Source organism: Miscanthus floridulus, chromosome 12, assembly GCF_019320115.1.
Source record: "Miscanthus floridulus cultivar M001 chromosome 12, ASM1932011v1, whole genome shotgun sequence".
Classification (NCBI taxonomy): domain Eukaryota; kingdom Viridiplantae; phylum Streptophyta; class Magnoliopsida; order Poales; family Poaceae; genus Miscanthus; species Miscanthus floridulus.
The window spans coordinates 17,047,264-17,053,962 of NC_089591.1; positions in this window are offsets into that span (position 1 = coordinate 17,047,264).

Consider the following 6,699-nt stretch of genomic DNA (forward strand, 5'->3'; position numbering starts at 1 on the left):
AACAAAATGTTGTTTTGAGACTTCAAAATTTTGCTAAGTCCAGAAGCTGTTTTCAGTTTCAATGTGACCTACTTTGGAGCATTGTAACTTGCAAACCATTGAGAATTTGATGGTGGCTCCGAAAACAAAATTGTAGATCACATGTAGCTCTACAACTTTCACTACTATAGTTTTCGCTAAATCGCCATGGATTAGGAGTAATATCACCTTGAACTTGCTCTATCAGTCGCTCACTATAGCTCTAAATAGGATGATTTCAAACCGCTTGGTGGCTGACCGCGCGCAGGGGCGAGCCACCGTGTGGTGCCCGCATGTCGGCGCCAGCCTCGCATTGCCGTGCCAAAGTGGAGAGAAGAGGGAGGCGACACTACTGCTCTCTCCCATTCTCACTCTCTTGCCCTGCCTCTCTTGCTCTCACCCCCGCTAGAGCTGAGCCGCTCCGCCATCGCCACCACTGTACCTCCACCGTGCTTGTACGCCAACCACACCACACCACTATCCAATCCATCTCGCCCATAGCTCTGCTTTGATGTGCTCCACCTCATCGAGTCGCTAGCACCACTGTTTGAGCAAGGGTGAGGACACATTGCGCGTCGCCGGCGCCGCCATGCCCATGGAGCATCATCGAGCTCATCGTGGCTAGCCCTATCCGTTGTTCGTCCTACCTCTTTCTTCCTTGGTCCATCGTCATCTTAGGTCATAGAAGCTCACGCCGTAGCCAGTTTAACTACTACCGCTGCTGCCGTGCAGGAGGCACGCCCGCCATGGCTACGAGCTCAAGCTCGTCGTGGTCGGCACCAACTAGACCCCGTCTTCCCTGTCCTATGTTTGTCTCCACACCACCATGGCCCATAGCACCTTCTCCTATGATGAAGATCCATCACTAACCATCGTCTTGTCAGAACATCAAGCGTCGTCACGTGCGTTGTGCGCCACCATGCTGCCATGCACATGGCCAGAGCTCACCACCACTTCACCGTGGCTTGATCCGCACCATAGAGCTCCGCTCGGGTTTGTAGAAGCTATAGCCGTGCTTGCTTGGTCACATCTTTGCTGGAGTTGGCGAGTCCACCACTGCGCACCACCGCTGAGCCACCATGCTCGCCTAGCGAGGTCGCTCTAGTGATGCTGCTGAGTCAATCATATGTATCAGTTGATGCGCAAGAGTGTGGGGAACACAATGCCGATGACCTCGCCGTCGACGAGTTTGTCGCCGGTCAGGCCGTGCCCCTACTCTATGTGTCTGTTACGTGGGGTCACAGTTGACCACGGCTCCTGCTGTTAGCCGCAGTGGGTGTATAGACCGGGTGTATGTAATATATTTTGGATTTTTGACTGATTTTCTTTATTTGTTTTCATAGATTTTGAATGCAATCTTGCAAAAATCATATCTTGAGCTAGGAGTATCCAAATGGAGTGAAGCAAATTTTATTAGCTTTATATTGAAATGTACTATATGATAAAAATATCAAACTTGCTATTTGGAGTAGTTTTTTGTCTGAATTAAATGAAGCTAGTAAAGTGCTTTTAAATTTGTTTCTATCTTGTAAAATGCATAATTTGAGCTAGGGAAGTGTTAAAATTGTGATTCCAATTTTGTTGGTCTTGTGTTGACATGCTCTAGATAGGAAAAATACTAAACCTATAGTAGGCATACTTGAAACATGCCTTACTATTTAACCTTGATTAATTGCTAGTTTTTGGTGAAATTAATTGGGGTAGATATACATAACTTATCATCATGAAAAAATTTACAAAGTGTTCTTGTACTAGGATGAAAGTAGAAAAAATATGAAATCTATTGTTTGACATGTTTCACTAGGCTAAACTATTTTTGTTAAAATAAGCGTATGGAACTTGTCATTTTTGTAGAGGTAGCTGCACTTATCCAAATGGCATGAAATTTATATAGTAGACTATTGGAGTCATGTTTAAGCTACTGTAATTTTCTTAGAGATTATTGAGCACTGGGAATAATTATCCTTTAAATCACCCTATTATATAATGAAATTAATAAATGCACATAAGTAAATTATTTGGGCTTGAACATGATGTTTTATATGGTGCTTGTGATGCATATGATCTATTGATATTAGTAGTTGTGCTTGGAATTAATTGGTTATAGGCAGCTAGTTAATTATTGCTTTATAATTCAACTAGATGGTTGCATGAGTAGTTTCTGTTGTAGTGACAAATTCATGATGATAATAATATTTTCTGTGAAACTTGTCAATAAGAAAGTTGTAGAAAATTTTATAAGCTTTCTAGAAAGTCCAAGATCATATTATGTGGATGTGTAAAACTCCAGTTATGGTCAAAACAAGTGGATGTTGTTTTGCAATCTAGAAATTGTTTAAATGGAAATTTGTTTAATTACTAGAGAGGAGATATGCACCTACTCAGTAAAAGAAAATTTAACTTGTTATCACTTTAATACATTACTGTTAATGACACTTGTGAGTATGCATTATATCATATCACATCATCTATGCCATTATCTATGCATCCATGATATCTTATTTCATGCTCATACATGTAGGATCGCCCGAAGGAGTAACCCTACTTGAATTCAAAGAAGAGGCAGAGGAGAATCAGTAGACACCACAGCTAGTGGCTCCCGAAGGTTAGGAGCTAGCTACTGAGGAACTTTCGGAGTGCCCTAACCACCGACCCACTTCTTTCCTAAAAGGCAAGCCCCTGGAGCATTATAAGCCTTCTATGTTTTATAAAATATCACTTAAGTCCTTTATGTTTGATGCATTAGGTTATAAGAGTTGGTTGGAAACACTTGATGCATAGAACTACCTTGTCCAGAAATATACATTGAGCCCTATGTAGGTCTAGGATCAAATATTTGCTTAGCAATGCATAGCTCGGTAGAAGTCAGGTGATTTCCTATCACCTGCGAGATAGAGGTGGACACTGAACCACGGTTGGCTATATTTGCTATCATGTAAAAGAACCATGGGATATTGTAAATTGAGGCTAGACATAGTCTATGTTGTAGGTTGACTCATGTGATTCCGTCTGTGGCGATTAAGGACTGTATCGTTGTTGGTCCTCGGTCATTTTGAACGCATGCCTCTCACTTAGCTGGCCGGATAACTCATTCCGACCACAAAGCTGAGTAGCTCAACTCAGGCTAGGCCTCGTTCTATTAGAGTGCACATAGTGGTGGTAGTAAGGATGTGCAGGGAACTAGTGTGAGGCCAAGGGCAGGTTAGAGTCTTGATTGACCTGGCATCCCATAGTGTCCCTAATTGTGCGGCGGTGATCGAACCTGTGAATTGGACCTAAGTTGTACCAAAGGTGACCTAAGGTGACCGTTGATCTGGTCTACCTTGGTTTGTATTAGGAATACTGCCCAGCTGGTTGCAATTAATTCGAGTCACCATCTCTCTCGGATAGTGAGAAACTTGACTGAGCTTCCTTCTACCATAGTGATAATGGCATGTGGAATGGTTCTGAGAATGATATAATAAACTGCTATGGTTACTATTGTTTTGTCACTATGGATATACCACATGTTTGGCAAAGGTTAGTTGCTAATCTATAAATGAATAGCTATAATTAACTAACTTGATGACCGAATTATAAAATGTATAGCTCAACTAGTAGCTTTTATGCAAAATGTTGTCAAGCTAGGTCCACTTATAAAGCCTTGCATGATCCTTGGAGTCACTTTATTTTTTATTTATGATGGGTAAGTCTAGCTGAGTGTCTTCTTGTACTTAGGGTTTATTTCCCACTTGTTGTAGATAACATAGTCTTTCATGGCTATTGTAAGAATTGCTTCTATCTCGCTATGGAAGAGGAGTAAGCTAGGGCAAGGTGCTTCTATTTATATATCTAATCTATGATGCTTTTGGTGGGTTGTGATCACAGACTGGTAAGTATTTGAACAATGGTGTGAGATGTTGGTTTAAAAACTACTTTGCTTCCGCTACTACTTTATTTAAACTTGGTTTGTAATAACTTTAATTGTACTCTTATGTATGGCAATGTATTTGTGAACTCTATATAACATGTGGCTTGTATGTTGAATCATGTACGATCTTGGTTGTATGTTGGCGATGAATTGAGACCCTTCGTGGTACTCGACGGACTACCGGGTTTATATGGGCTCAAGTATGATAGCGTGACCGCTTGTGGGTACCATTGTACTTGTGCTCTTATAAATTGTGTGATTCTGTTATAACGGGGCTAGGCCATGTGGTGACTAGTGGTTGGCCACCGACGCGACATCACGCCCCTATAGGGAGGGTACACCAGCACAAAGGCCGAGATAGGCATGGACAAGATGGACTCAGTGATAAAGGAAGGAGCTTGGGTGCTTGGGGCTCACCAATGGGCTTGTCAGCGGTGGGTAACGTGGTGCTAGGAGTGGGCGAGGCCACGACAATCATGTGAGGCAAGCTAAATGTCATGGCTCCGTTCTTGGTACAGGCCGGCATGGTGCAAGTTGAACGAGGCGATGCTGATCTCATGGTCATGGACATCATGTGGATGGTGTTCTCTTCAGCATGACCTTGGCGATGAGGTTGGCTTCAGGGGTGGCATCACGGTGCTTGGCTTGGCGTCATGGTCACCATCAACTCCAGCGGCGGCTTAGGGTGGGAGATCATGCGATGCAGGAGGCTCAGCATGGACAGGTTGCATCCACTAGTGCGGTGTCCTAGTGAGGTCATGGCTGCTGGGTAGGAAGGCATGTGGCTTTGGCGGGTGGCAGGATGCCCATCATGGCCACTCTGTCGTTGCAATGCGAAGGCGGTGATGTGGTCTCTGAGCAATGTGGCGGCTTAGCGATGAGGCCATCGTGGCTCGTGAGCGATGATGTGATTCAAAGGCGCCACTAGGGTCATGGTGCCACTATGCTGAGGGGAGGCCATGGCTGGCACTAGGTTGGCTTGACGGTGTCGCAGCTATGGCATTTCTAGGAAGAAGGTAGAGAGGGTGGAGGAGTCCTATGGTAGCTGGGTGGTGGGAGATGGCAAGGAGGGTGATGGCTAGGGGGTTTTATAGATGGGGCGACTAGAATTCGTGAGGTGGGGAGCATCTAGGGGACGGTGGTGATCCTTGCCAGTCATGCCATGGGGACACGCGGTGGACATCCAGGTGCTTGGACCTGGGAAGCTATGTGAAGGCAAGGTTAGGGCACGGGTCGCTATGCGGTCAAGGGTGCATCATGGGTGGTCCAGGGCCTAGGGTACGGCTAGGCAGGCCCGTGATGGCATGTGTGCCTGCGATAGGAAATAGAGCGGTTGTGCTCCTTCCAAGACGGAAAGCAGGGAATGGCTTTTGGCCAAAGCAAAGAGGAGACGGTGTTGTATGATGGGGTGATAGGAGGAAATGGCGTCCTCGGATCTGGTTCGCTCCTTGCAGCTGACGTGCGGGCCATCTTAGCCATGCAAGAGCAGTGGCTTTGCCTCCCTACGTGTGCCACGTGCGTGAGTGGAAGCAGGTGACGCTTCTACATGCTGTGCTTGTGAGGTGGAGATGGGGCTACTTTGGCTAGTCTAGGCTCGCTGGAGCTAGGCCTTTAGCTAGGAGAAGGAGGGCTAGCTACTGCCTATGCCCACATTGGGCTAGAAGAGAGGAAGGCCAAACTAGGCTGGAGGAGAGGAAGGCCAAACTAGACTAGAGGGAGATATAGAGAAAGGAGGCCTACTTCAAATGGTTGAGTCAAAAGCCAGGAGGTAAAGGAGATAGGGTTCCTCCTATTTGCTCATAGGGATCTCTAGGAGAGGGCTACCTCCAAGCACAATAGAACAACCAAATCACACATGCATCTTCGCTAAACATGGTGCACAATTATTTGTAAACTCAATTTGAAGGAGATGAGAGAGGGCTAGCATTTTCGTTTTAGGAAATAACAAATCATGCGTGTGGGTTGCATGTTGAATTCGAGTGCGGCTCGAATTCAACCAAGGTTTTAATTTTTCCTCAAAAACATTTTATTTGAAAACACATGTCACATAGGTGATCAGTCTTCATGACAAGCAGTACATTGTAAAACATTTTGAAGCTTAGAGTTTGAATTTGGGGTGGGAAGGGAAAACATTTTACTTGAGTTTGACCTAACATTTACATGCAACACACATTCAAGCAAAAAAATTTAAAAAGTTGGGATTTTTAGGTTGCACAAAAAATCTAGGATGTTACACCTACACCCCAAACGAACATGGGGGATTACAAGGGACAGAAAGGGCTGTCACTAGCTGCCACCTACCACCTCAACCGTGGAGAGGGACAATGCATTCACATGCCTCTCCATACCCAAGCACCATGCTTGTGTATACAGAAAATACCTAAATCCCCTTGGGTCCCTGATCTTACGGATCAATAGGTAAAGGACTTGGGCACACCTGATGGCACGATGAACCGCCACCTCAACTTAGCTCTAAACCCGATTATATAAGTTATATGAGTGGTTAAGAATAAACTTAAGTATGCTACTTTCATGACATACAAACTATAGACTAGTTCATATATCAAGATCATAACACAATAACTATACTCTAGTTCATAAGTATGACTATAATTATAATATGAGAGCATAGCTTTGGAAGAACTCATATTTCTATTCATACCCAAAGGTCTCTTCTTCTAAGGAGCAAAGCTGATGAGGACATGACCTCTATACATATGACCATGCTTGGAGAACCATATGGAGACCAAGGAGATCAGCGAGGGTGTCCT